At 40.9% G+C, this 13164-nt stretch overlaps 1 protein-coding gene, 1 non-coding gene and 1 pseudogene across 3 annotated transcripts in view; 2 read left to right on the plus strand and 1 right to left on the minus strand.

Annotated features, from left to right (window-relative positions):
* LOC145498163 (uncharacterized) overlaps window positions 1-3963 on the plus strand; it is a 59460-nt pseudogene extending 55497 nt beyond the window's left edge. The window contains exon 12 of the transcript XR_014050784.1: window positions 352-3963. The product of XR_014050784.1 is annotated as an uncharacterized LOC145498163 (transcript). The remainder of the gene's footprint in view (window positions 1-351) is intronic.
* Window positions 1-13164, minus strand: part of LOC145498197 (uncharacterized) — a 358759-nt gene that overhangs the window by 108159 nt on the left and 237436 nt on the right. The window lies entirely within an intron of this gene.
* Trnas-uga (transfer RNA serine (anticodon UGA)) lies at window positions 6804-6884 on the plus strand. The gene has a single exon. It is a non-coding gene; the product is annotated as a tRNA-Ser (tRNA).

Below are 13164 nucleotides of genomic sequence, written 5' to 3' on the forward strand. Positions count from 1 at the left end.
TTCGAATCAGTTTGTTCAAGTCTGTAAATATTTATTAAACCACGTAACACGGAGAACCTAGTAAGCTCCTTAAAATTAGTACTTCCGTAAATTTAACATATTACAGGACAAGTAATTGATATTAAAAACACAATACAGGTAACTAATCAGCGCTATAAAAGGTAAATCTATGTAACAACCCAGATCTCCGTTTTGCGGTCGTCAACTGAACAGAGCTCAATTGCGGTCTTACCACATCAAACGTTTTCTTTAAGCGCAACTCAAGAATTTACGACAGTGTTATTTTTACCAAAAAACTTAGGGCGAAGTGCTAATTAATGGTATTTTTCTTTTCCTAATTTTCCACTGTAGTTGATGAGCGTGCCATCTGGAATGCAGCAATCACATTTGAATCTGAGTATGAGGAATGTGTCCGGGTGTTGCCGTACGCACAAAATGGTGAAGTTGAGATACATCTGTACGTTTACAACGACAGGTCTGGAATACCAACAGAACTAAAAAATGCTGCACAAGCGCTTTTTGGACAGAGGGGCTGGAAATTGATATGGGCAGATCTGTTCAATGATGCATTTAATTTACTGAAAGTTACCCCCATCGAGTATTTGTCCGGAGAACCAAAAAGATTAGAAGAATCTCAGGTTGATGAAATCGATGAGATTATCAACAAGCATCTTCACGTCTTCTCTAAGCATCGAAACGTGACTGCCGTGCAGCCTTCTTTCAAAGTCACAAATTCAGTACAGACGCAAAAGGCATGTATTGTGGTTTACGTTCTTGGAAAAGGTCAGATTCCATTGGGCGAATCTGAAATTCCATCTGCTATTGGCTCTTACCCAGTGGACGTCGTCAACGGCTTTTGTGTTAGAACAAAGGATGCGTACCTTCCCACAGAGGCGCATGAGCAGAAGGAGTTTCTACGTTTGGGAGCAAGCATCGGGGTTAATGAAAGACAGTCATCTGGTACCTTGGGTGCTATTGTGGAAGATGTAAACAATGGCACCTTGTACGCACTGTCTTGTGATCATGTGATGAATGATGCTGACGAAAACAAGATAATTCATCCTGGATTGGATGTCTACCGTTATTATTTACGACACCATCTGGCTGAATACAGAGGTTGGATAGAAAGAGTCACTGGACCTGCTGTCGAGTTACCGCAATTGCCAGATGACTGCCTTGAAGAAACTGAATTGCGGAAGATTTTCAACGACCTAAAAGCAATAAAATACAAGGACCCTACCTCTTTGTCACAGTATAAATTGACCATGATTCAGTTCCACGAAGGAAAGCTCGAGGAAGCGTTTGGCAAACGACCAAGAGTCATAGCAAAGTACCTTGCTGGTGTCAGGTGCAATGTACAATTGGAAACGAACAATGGCAAAGAGCATTTTATTGATGCTGCCATTTCAGAATTGAACAAGGACGAAGTAAAAAAAGTCAAAGCTGAGGGTGAAGTAGTGATAATTGGAACAAACCATTACCCAAGCGGCGAGTGTCTTTCAGCAACAGCAGATGTTAAGAACCTATTTAAGAGTGGCAGTGCTACAGGCTTCACCCAATCAAACCGTCTTGCTGATGAATTGGGAGATAGACCAACGTATATTCGGGGAAAAAGTAACGGTAGATGGATAGATGTACAATGTATCAATTGCAGTAAAACTGGACCATGTGAACAGTGTAACTCAGACAGATGGCTTAAGAGATGCTTGTGTATTCAGCAGCAAGGAGCGAAACCCTTCTGTGAGAGTGGTGATTCTGGAGCTGTGGTTTTTGAAGAGCGTGGAAATGAAAAGTCCGCCGCTCCGGGGTTTGCAATGATCTTTGCAGAACTTCCAAGTCAATACTACAAGTTTGCCATAGCTTCACCATTAGAAATTGCCCTCGAAGTACTGGCCCGGGAGGTCTCAAAATTGAGACGCAACGAAAAGCCTTGCCACTTGAAATTGGCTTCAAAGTTTGAGACTATTTGAAGCTGGAAACTTCGTCAGCAGTCTACGAGCGCTCTTTTTTTAAATTTTGCACCAAATCAACATTAGATGTGTGTGCAATTTTAATGTGATAGCTATTTTATCTTGTGCGATCTGATGTAGTCATGAGATGGCTGTAGTTGGTGACTAGCGTTTCGATAACCTAAGGGATCAAGTCATCCGTAGACTTGTGTGTAAACTGAAACGAAATTCTACTAGATGTTTATGAAATCGAAGTGTTCGTTTTGATCACCTCGAGCACAGCAAGTAGTTTAGAAATTTCAGAAAGATTGTATTTAGGTTCTGGTGAAATGGCTGGCGTCACAACGTTTCTTCAGTTTATCCAGAGCTGTATTTGATCCTAGTTTGTTGCTGCACTGTTTAAGTCTTTTTTTTTTTACTTTCTCAACTGAAAGTATACATTACCAAAGGGACTTCTGCGAAAAAAATTGTTTTTCGGTTTACAAAGAACGTTGATCAAGTAGGTGACTGGATAATAATGTGAAGCATGAGATCTACGGAACGGACGTTTGTGTGTCGTTCAAAAAAGGTCAAAAAATAATGGAAGATAGCTATAGTTCAGATATTATTTTCTTTTCCTATATTTTGAAGGTCAAGCGTATAGTAAGACGTAAAAATCTAATTTTTCGCGAAATGTCTATCTTGAAAGTTAGGGCAATGCGTAAAGTGCGGATTTGAGAGATTGAAAATTACAGTGAGAGACTTTTGGAGAAAGTGCACATTAAATGTTGAGATACATTAAAGTTTGCTTTCACGAAATGTTCTTCCAGTTTGTTTATTAAGTATTTACTGGGTGCGGTAAATAAAACAAGTTTGATCAGGTTAGCTCTCCAGCTGAGACTTGAGTATTTACCAGACACAGTTTTACTTATGTGTTGAAGGCTAAATTAATGCTCCCTGGACTATTTTAGGCTGAAAACCAAACTTTCCCTAACCGATGTTTCTTATGTTAAGAGCTTAGCTATTCCTACTGTGGTTTTGTCAGGCAGCCTGAGTATCAGGAATCAGGTAGTGGAGAGGGATTGAGGAGGAAAGGGGGAGGAAGGCGTTTCTTCTATTTTCTCTCCGCCCCAGAAGAGCCTGATGAGTAGGCTATTTGACAGGCAGAGATAATTTTTATTGCTTAGGATCTACATCTACATCTATATATGGAATATGCAAAGGGATTTACTCATCACTGCAGATGTAAAAGAGAGAGTGAAAAAAAAACAAAAAAAAAAAAACAGGAAATGAATGTAACTGAATCTCTATCTTCGATAAGAATTTCTAATGTGACGATATCGTCTGGCGTGTGATAAGAAACCTTGTGGGGTGTCGTTTAATGTTCTTTTCATATTAGCATGCCCAGGACTTGTGTTGGAGACATGTTACCAGCCACCTTAAACTCTCTCGTTTTGCCACAGCTTACAGACATTTTATGTTCAGGTGATGGTGTACCGGAATTAAATCTGGATGTCGTAGGTTTTTACGTTATTGATGCCAGCGTATGCGCAAGCAATAAATGAGTATCGTGAGGGAGCAAATGTCGACGGAAGTTGTGGACCGTTGACCGAAATTTGTGGACGGAAATTGTGGACCGTAGGTGGAAGTGAAGGTGTCTTCATCACCCCTCTCCGCTTCGGCTTAATAACAGTTCAAATAAACTTCGATGTCGCGGCAATAAGCAAGTTCAAAGAATAAAAAATGTTTGTATGGTGTAATAAATAAATTTTAACATCACGTCAGAATTTCTCAACACCTCAAAATCGCAATATGGATTGAGAGGCCGAAATGTTCACACCCTTAGGGGACCCTGAATGGATTATTGGACCACACGCTACCACGAGAGAATCAACGAGGCAGCCATCTTGGTGAAACACATTTGGTTTCGTATTGGTAACTAATCATTGCCATCATTTTGTTCCATAAGCGTGTGAGTCCCAACACGCTAAATGCAATGTATATTCTTCGTTTCTAAAGTGTGAAAGCTCAAAGACATTGGGCCGCATTAGTGCGTCTTTCTCAAATGGCTTAAACCGCTTGATCTTGTGGCTTGAAGGCTCAGTTTATTCCTTTGGGCATTGCTTTCGGTAGCATCCGAAAGCGTCTCAGATAAGTTCGAATTAATTCGGTTTGAAAAAGGTGAGATATTTTGGAAGGAAACCTCAAGCTCAAGTGACCTCAAAAGACTTGAACAATAGCGCAACTTCAAGAAGCGACCATGAGCGAAGGACGTAAACTTAGCTAAAATTCTGAAACTTAGTTAAAATTCTACGATATTTAAACATATTTATCACCTAAAAGGTAAGAGAGTTAAAAAGCTTGTGAGAAAAAGATATGTTTTTAAATGTCTTTTAAGACAATCAATTGAAGAACTACAATCCTGGTCACAAGGGTTGAGACAGTTTATGACAGATGACTTCACAGGCAGCCTCCAGCGTAAGCCCGCCTATCCCTCTCCCCCCTGTCAATGTTGATAAAAATCTTGAAAACAAAAAAAACCTTGATAATAGCTTCAGAATAGCCACGTTTCAAGAATTGTTTGCCTCCTAGAACAGTGTTCTCCAACTTAAGTGACGATAACATAGATATCCACGTCTTATTCCAATAATAACGATTTTTCAGCAATCACGTTCGCTTCCAACACAACTGTCTAACCACTTTCTATTGTCCCTTTTTCCTGATTAACACCACTCAGAATAGCTTTCTTTTCTTTCAACATTGCTCGGGGGGGGGGGGGGGGTTGTCAATTATACTTGCTTCTATTCATCTTTCCCTAAAACATCAAGGACGTAGTTAAAATCATGGTTTTCTGCGCCTAAAAGGGGAGGTGGCCCAACAACTTATGGCCAGGGTTGTAGATCTTAGTTCGAGTGGGATCGAGCTCCATAGTCTTGGTGCCGCCACAGCAAACGTTCTCTCGCCATAAGTCTTAAGGGGTCGCCAGAAGATGTTGAAAATATGCCCCGTGCCTCTCGACTGTTGGAGGCGACTTTGTCACGATGGCGCGGTCGCTAAGCTAGAAATTCAAATCCTGTAGCCAAGATACTTGGTTATAGCCTGCGAGCGCAGACGTATTTCCGGCTGTCACTTGTCTCCGCCGAAAATAACGTCTGCGAATCGAACCCGAGCCAGCAAACGATTTCTCTGACGTAATGACTTTTGTTTCTCTTTAGCCAATCCGATTCCATGACAGAATGAAACTCGAGTGCTCCTCGCAGCGAATACCTCGCACAGTAGTTCTGGGGCTTCTTGAGCTAAACTGTGATTGGCTTAAAATTCCCACCTCACGGAAATCGTTTCCTGGTTCAGGTTCGCCAATGTTATTTTCGACAGCCGGAAATACGTATGCGTTCGCAGGCTAACTTAGTTACGGATCGAGAAGGAGCAGAAATAAGATAAGATAAGATAAGAACTTTATTAACGTGTCGAAGTCGCTAGCATACAATGTATACTAATTGGGGACACCTAGCTACGATTACTTAATGGAAAGAAAGAACTGTTAAACCAGCGAATTCTCGGGCGGTTAAGATAAACTTTGTGAGAAAGCGAATGGGAGGATTAGTTATCGACGGCTGCCATGAGGTAATTGTGGCGAGGTTAGACCATTTTTATGGAATTTGCGGAGCTTTGAGTGCGGGCCGTCCGACCAGTGGGTCGCCCGCCTTTCGTTTCTCTTTAGGGGAAGCAAACCGCCAGAAAGTAAAACTGGCCTAAATATTAATGGCTCTAAACCGCCTCCAGGAACCCAGAGAATGAAAATAAGGCAAAGCAAACACAAGGTAAGCCATTTTATTCAAACTATTTTCCACACGTAGCATTTAGAACAATTTTCGAAGCATTCTTATACATACATTCTCATACATCAAGCATTCTCAAGCATTTTCAAGCATTCTCATACAAAACGTCAGTTTATGATGTAGATCTGGCCTGTACGTGGTCCATCTCACGGAGTTGCCGTGCCACCACAGTTAGCTTATTTGATTATTATTATTATTATTATTATTATTATTATTATTATTGTAATCATTATCATCATCATCATCATTATCATTATCATTATCATTATCATTAGTGTTAGCATTATAATTGTTATTATTATTGTTGTTGTTGTTATTGTTATTATTTTTCTTTTCTTTTTTTTATGGGTGGGCGCTTCGCATGGGTCTGAGTGTCCCACCCTCTCATTTTGGGCTTTACTTATTCATTTATATTCTTACTACATATTTATAGTGTTTGCTCAATAAAGTTTATAACCCAAACGGCTAAAATTGTAACGCAAACGCCAACAGCGTAATGTCAAGTATTTATCGTATTCAACGTCTGGGCCGCCTGTCTTGATTCGATTTGAGTGGCAAGCCGGTAAAATTCGGCAGCATTCTTCCAGAAGTTGTTTTCATACCTCGTTTAAAATGTTTCGGTTCAAAATTACTTTTGATCCGATTTATAACAGATACTGTCAGCGGTTTGCTCTGAATTTTATACTGGGTTTGGGGTCAATGTAATGTTTATGACAAGACTACAGAATGCAAATTGCTTGTATGGATGTCGCGGAGTCCCAGATATGCTAATCGGGCAGTGTGCGCGTGAGTACAGGTGTAGGAAAAAGTTTGATAAGCAAAATGTTTTGTTTTGGCGTCTTTTTTGTCGAATTTTGTGTGGCTAAATTGCAGACAACAAATATCTTGACATCTGCAGAGCAATGCCTTCGAACGAAAATGGCAAAACAAAAAGATTATGCGAAAAAAGCTAAGCGACCTTCATTGCTGTCTCTAATCAGTGTTTCTGCGGAACGTTACATGATAACTTACATGATAACTAGCTTACACTTAAGGAGGCAACGTGGCCGAGTGGTTAGGGCGCCGGACCTGAAATCCGGAGGTCGCGGGTTCAAGTCCCGCTCTGACCACTCAGCCGGAGTTGTTTCTCGGTAGACCCTAGTTCAACTCCTCGGTCATGCTTGTAAATAGCCAACTGGTCTGCCTCCTGCCAGTTGGGATTTTTAACCATGTTATGTTCATTTGCATTATTTGTTTCATCATTTGGTTTCATTGGCCCTGAAAAGCCCCATTGGGGGAGTGGTCAATTAGGATATGTATGTATAATTTAGTTTTCTTGACGGGAGCAACTGCCTTCCCCCCCTGTCCCCCTGCCCCCCTGACCCCCCCCCCCCCCCCACCCCGCTATGTACGGCCCTGACGGTGATAGCAATGATATTGTGTGAGCTGTTTCAAGCATAGTATTATTTTGAGCGGACCGGTCCCAGATATTTGCCGTATGCGGTTCAAACACCACTTTCGAATAACGAAAAGAACATTCCAAATTCTCTCTGAAAATTAATCGTTGACAGCCAAAACATACACTTGGCTTACGAAGAAGCTCCAGAGCTGTTGTAACTGCACGTGGATGTACGAGTAACACCGATGGATCCGCTGTTAACAGTCCATAAAAGCTGCATAATAAGTGTTTTCCTCTATGTTGTACATGGAAAATACCAAACAGCGAGGTACTGGGATTGAGAATGAATCGGAATGGTCAAATGAAACGGTACATTTCGATCGGACTGGTCCAACCGAGAAAAGTGGTCGACCTCGAAAGGTGGGCCGATTTTTTCGAAATTTTTCCGGTTGGACCGAACCGATCTGTTCAGTTTTAGACCGAAATTTCCGGGAATTTTGGTCGAATGGATCGCGCCGCGGCGTACAGGCTAACGCCTAAAGCTTACACTTTCCGTTCTAACGTTTTGACATTCTAAGCCAACGGTAAGGTTAAGGCGTTTAACGTTTACGAGAAAACGTTCTAATGGGTAACTAACGGAAGACTAACATTTTCGCCCGTTTAACGGATAAGCGTTCAAGTATGTTTTCCCGTGAACCGTCATATTTAGCCTCGCGCGTAAGCAGAAATCACGACAATCGCCGGATGTGTAATTTGCCTAGGACGTTTATATTTTATGATTTATCGTATCTATCACAACATTCTCGATCGTGATTGGTTTTCCGCGTGCCTATTTGTCACGTAATCGGCGAGCGATCAGGTGGGTGTCCGATTACAGGTACAAAATTTGAACTGTTTGTAACTGGATACCCAAGTGATTCGCTGGCCATAATGAGATGCAATGGAATACCAATTGAATACCAATGGATGAGTGCCATTCCATTGGTACCAATCGTACTATTGGTACCAATCGTACTATTGGGACCAATGGACGAGTATAAAGCACCCTACTCAGCCTGAAGCCATCGGAAATAATTTAAGTCCGTGTAATGAGATGCATTTTACCAATGGCATTCTAATGGCTTGAGTGCTCTTCCATTGGTACCAATCGTATCATTGGTACCAATGCCGGGACGAGTAGAATGCATCCCTATTCAGCCTAAAGCCATCAAAGTCCCCATAATGAAATACATTTCAACAGTGGAATACCAATGGAATGAGTGCTATTCCATTGGTATTCCATTAGTTCTTATGATAAGATGTATTTTACCAATGGATTACTAATGGCTTGAGTGTCATTCCATTGGTACCAATGGACGAGTACAATGCACCCCTACTCAGCCTGGAGTCATCGAAAATATTCTAAGTCCCCATAATGAAATGCCTTTCACGAATGGAATACCAATCGATTGAGTGCCATTCCATTGGTACCGATATACGAGTAGGATGCATCCCTACTCAGCCTGAAGTCATCGGAAATATCTTAAGTCCCCAAAACTAGATGCATTTCACCAATGAAATACCAATGGATTGAATTCCATTCCACTGGACTTTGTTTGTGCGTATTGGACAACCCTCATAATCCCTTAAAAACCTGCTGAATTTCAAGAGAAAAACAAATTCCCTGTAGTCTTATGTGCTAGTGAAAACCAGCCTTTAGAAAGAGCATTGTACACAGAAATTAACTGATGTAGATACTAGTAAACACTCCAATTATTAATTTACAGAAAATTGCTATCATTTTATTTACTGCATTGTAAATGCAATATATTATTGCTTGTTCACCATAAAATATTTCTCTTCTTAGAATATCTCCACTAGTTTTGCTCAAGACGACTGCACATATGTAATTGTTTAAGAAAAAACCGTGCAACTCGTATATTCGCCCCTAACCAATCAGAGCCAAGACTATATTCTCAAAGCCAATCAGATGCGTTGAAAACTCAGTGAATGAGCGCAGGTGACTTTTCCCGTTCTTTTCACCGACTGCTTCTGACTGCTCCTGACTTTTCTGCGCTTTTTCCGTGATTGCCGAGTTCTGATTGGCTGGCTCAATATTTGCAGGCGCGGAGATCCGTTCTAATAATTTTGAATTTAAAAACTTTACAACCGTCATTAGAAAATCACTATTCTTAAAGTAAATATCACGACAAACATTTACAATTGTAATATACAGCTCACTATAAATTGGAATGGAGATTTTGCTACCGAGGTCTGCCACCGCGTGTGTAAAAACGTTAAGAAAGTATTCAAACTGACGAAACAGCCCTTGTGTTTTTATTGTCTTTGTTTTTGTTTTGTGATTATCTTTTATTCATTTTACCCTGCAACTGGAAGAATCCGCCCGCTTTCATCAACCTTATTCAGCCTCGGCACCTCATCCGATAATAAGTAGGCCTAAAGAATGGTATTCCGCCGTGTTTTCCCTGTAAAAAAACTGAAGCAACGAATTTAATAAATGAGTTTCAAAACATTGCCACGCAATGAGTTCTTGCCCTTGGTATAACTTGGTTATAGTCAACAATTTCTTTTCCGACATGACCAATCTCTCCATTCTCATAAACTTTGCCTGGCTGGATTTGGCAGCTGATCGCTTCTGGGGGGTCAAAGCTCATCTTTGACTTTTATCCATGATCCCCGGGGAGTGGCGGACTGGACAAAGTTCATTAGGTATACTAAAAGTCTGTGTCAGTCCCAACTAATTCCAAAAAGTTTCCACGAGGGCGCTTCGTGACTTAGTACACTTCCCACGCAATTTCTTCAGGACAAAGTCGACTCTCTGCTGTGCAGTTAGGTTTGTCTCAACGCTCCTTTCTGGACACGAGCCGTTGCGTGACGTTGGAAAGCGTGCGTGACATCATAAGTAGGTCTTATAGTTGTCGGGGTGAGGTATAACGCTTCGTATTGCATTTAGCTACTGTTTTTTGTCCTGCTCAGTGGAGGCTTGTAGTGTGTGAGATTGGCCATATAGCTGGTTTTCACATGACGTCACTAAAATTCGAACTACAAAACTATTGATCTTCCTGAGATTTCACTTAAATGATGTATAAGAGCGGCTGAAAACTAATATTCATACAAATTTTTGCTCCGAATGGGTTCTTGGTTTTGTAATAAACTACGCTTGAATTTCTAAGCTTTTGCGTGACGCAGCATTTACATGACGGCCTAGAGAGCTGTCATGATGGTTAAAAAAGTGACTTATTTCGGGGAATTTGGCTATCTGAACAGTTCATGTCTTAGAAAAAGTATTATTTGAATGTTTTACAGTTCCTCGAGGTATAAATTCACGCTTTTGTAGCAAAACTCAGTGTCAGATGTTTCTGTTGGTTTCCGGCCGCCATGTTGGTGCCCATACGGATGGGCACCAGCATGGCGTCTCCATACAAATCTCTATAAATTTGGGTAGAAAATTTCTCCGCATATCTCGCATAAGAAAAATTGCTGTGACCAGAATTTTGGCGAGAGTCTTTGCATATTTACCTTCTTTCATTTCCCAGATTCTGGACTTTATCTATTGGCCGGTTTTGATTTTTATTTTGATCTATTTTGAATTGCGTGACAATGAAAACCAGCAATTCTGCTTCTGTACTTGATACTCTGAAAACGTGCTTAGCTGTTGGGACAAAAGAATCGGTAACAAATTATTCACTTTCAAGTTGATAAGTTGGATTGTGTTATTTTTCTTTAGACGTTAGTTCAGATAGGAGAGATACAACGAGACAACATTCCCTGATTGGTGTCGTGACATATATTGATATCGCAGATGCGAAAAGCGTGACCTAGCTCCTTTAACAAGAACACGACACAATGCCGTCCCTGTATTGCAACGATAAACTGGGAAGAGACCATCCTTGAAAATCGGCTTTTCCCAGTTACGTGACATTACAATTGAGCAAAGAGTATTCTATTCACCTGTACCGAGTCTTGATATCGCGGTCTTGAATGAAGCGCCCATTCTGGCGTCACCGTCAGACAGATCCTCAACCAACAAACTCTCGACTGGGATTGGCTGTTGATGACGAAGGGTCATGTTAACAAATAAGTCAGCGAAATGAACGAGTGACCAGCAAAATGTGTTTCTTCAAAACGCGCAAGAAATTCTCTTAGACTGTGAGCAGTCTCTCTTTTACTTAAAAATCCGCGGGGAAGAACGCAAAGAAAAACGTAATGCACAAGCGAGCGGTGGCATGGGTTGTGAGCGTGCGAGCGATATGCGAAGCGGCGACCCGCAAGTAGTGCGTCGCGTCTTTAGACGCTCGCGCTATTTGTGGCTCGTGTGACTTCGCTACTTGCCGCTCGCGGCATGTCACGCTTGCAGTCACGCTTGAAGTCACGATTGCGGTCATGATCGCACTCTTACTTGTTTTGTGTTCTTCCTCACGGATTTTCGACCAAAAGAGAGACTGCTCGCAGTCTAGGATTCTCTCACAGCACGTTTGCCAATTTCAAACTCGGAAGTAAATCTAGATAAAACACAAGGCATGCAATTTCTTCGTTTCCTGGGAGCTACGTGAAAACTCGAGACGCTAGAGTCGCTAGACGGAATAAAAAAAATTAAAACCGACTGCTACGAAGGAAGTCAGGCAACGTACCATCCTAACAAAAGTGGCCTTGAAGACACAAATAATGGCTTCGAAGATGACTGTTCCATGTACTGAAAACGGCGAAGAAAATCGGCCTCAAGGGAAGTCAAAATAAATAAGGTAAACAAAATTGAAAAGGGCAATTCTGATTGGTTTTCTGAACGGTCCGATTTTTCCAATATGGACCGCTAAGTTGTTTCGCTCGCGAATTGCTTTTTCAAAACAGTGTAAAACACTGCCGTCATATTTTGCGGACAATTGAGTTTAACTTCCAAGACGCAACCAGAAAAACGTAAATAAATGTTTAACTTTAGAACACACGTTTACCGAGAATAAATTGCGGGCGTATAAATATTCATCAGTAGTGTTTTAAGAGCCATTAAAGTAAATAATTTATCGCAGAGGCTTATTCGGTCCGTATTTTGGAAAATTAGTCCCGTTCTTTCTATATCAAGTCTTTGAAAACAAAAATCAATCGTCACTCGCGCGCTCACGTTTTCCCGCGCCTTGTGTCAGCTACACTTATTTACTTCGAATTTTGATTGGTTCATTAGGCTGTCTGTTTTCTTTGTGATTGGCTTGAGTGATAACTTTGGTTTTGGCTTTACGAAACTGAAAACCGCTTTGTATTTGAATGCAGCCAGTGAACTAATAATATGTAACTGACTTGATAAGTTTCTCTGTCTTGTCTTGTGGCTGGACGAGTAAGAAGGAAAACTGTCTCGGAAAAGAACACATGGAGTTTATGTTTAACAAAGCGAGAATTACAACAATTAGTATAACACAGAAGGAGGGAGATACACAAAACGCCCGCAATGTAAGAACAAGGCCAAGAAATCTTTAATTTCTTCAGTTCTCACCGTTCCATGTTTGTTTCTCAGTGTTTCGTTACATTAAAGCTTTTTGGACCTGAATACACGAGGGCACATCTGAAATAAACAATATAAAGATGCGAATTAAAGGCAACATTTTTACACGCGTGTTCAAAACCAGTCTTCTCTTCCAACCTTTCCCTCTCCGTTTCTCCAGCTAAGTTTTTTTTCCAAAGGATTCGTGTTTAACCAACTGAAGATCACGGAGAATGACTTTTAAGGTATTGCTGTGCTGTTGATTTACCAATTTCTTTAATTCGGGCCTTTTTAAGTAATATTCTTTATCAAACCATTTTTTGTTTGAATAATAATATCGGCAAGGAAATCGTTTGTTATGTATCGGTATTCGTTGTTAATTAAGGGGTTAGTTATGTCAGGTTCTTCACTATTATTGCACTGGTGAAAATAGTGACGTGGCCCCAGTTGTTCGAAGGCTGGATAACGCTGTCCAGTGGATAAGTGTTGACAAAACAAACCTTGCTATTCGCTGAATAGTGGTTTATCCGGTAGATAGCATTATCCACC

The sequence above is a fragment of the Orbicella franksi genome, chromosome 9 (genome assembly GCF_964199315.1).
Source record: "Orbicella franksi chromosome 9, jaOrbFran1.1, whole genome shotgun sequence".
In the NCBI taxonomy this organism is placed as follows: domain Eukaryota; kingdom Metazoa; phylum Cnidaria; class Anthozoa; order Scleractinia; family Merulinidae; genus Orbicella; species Orbicella franksi.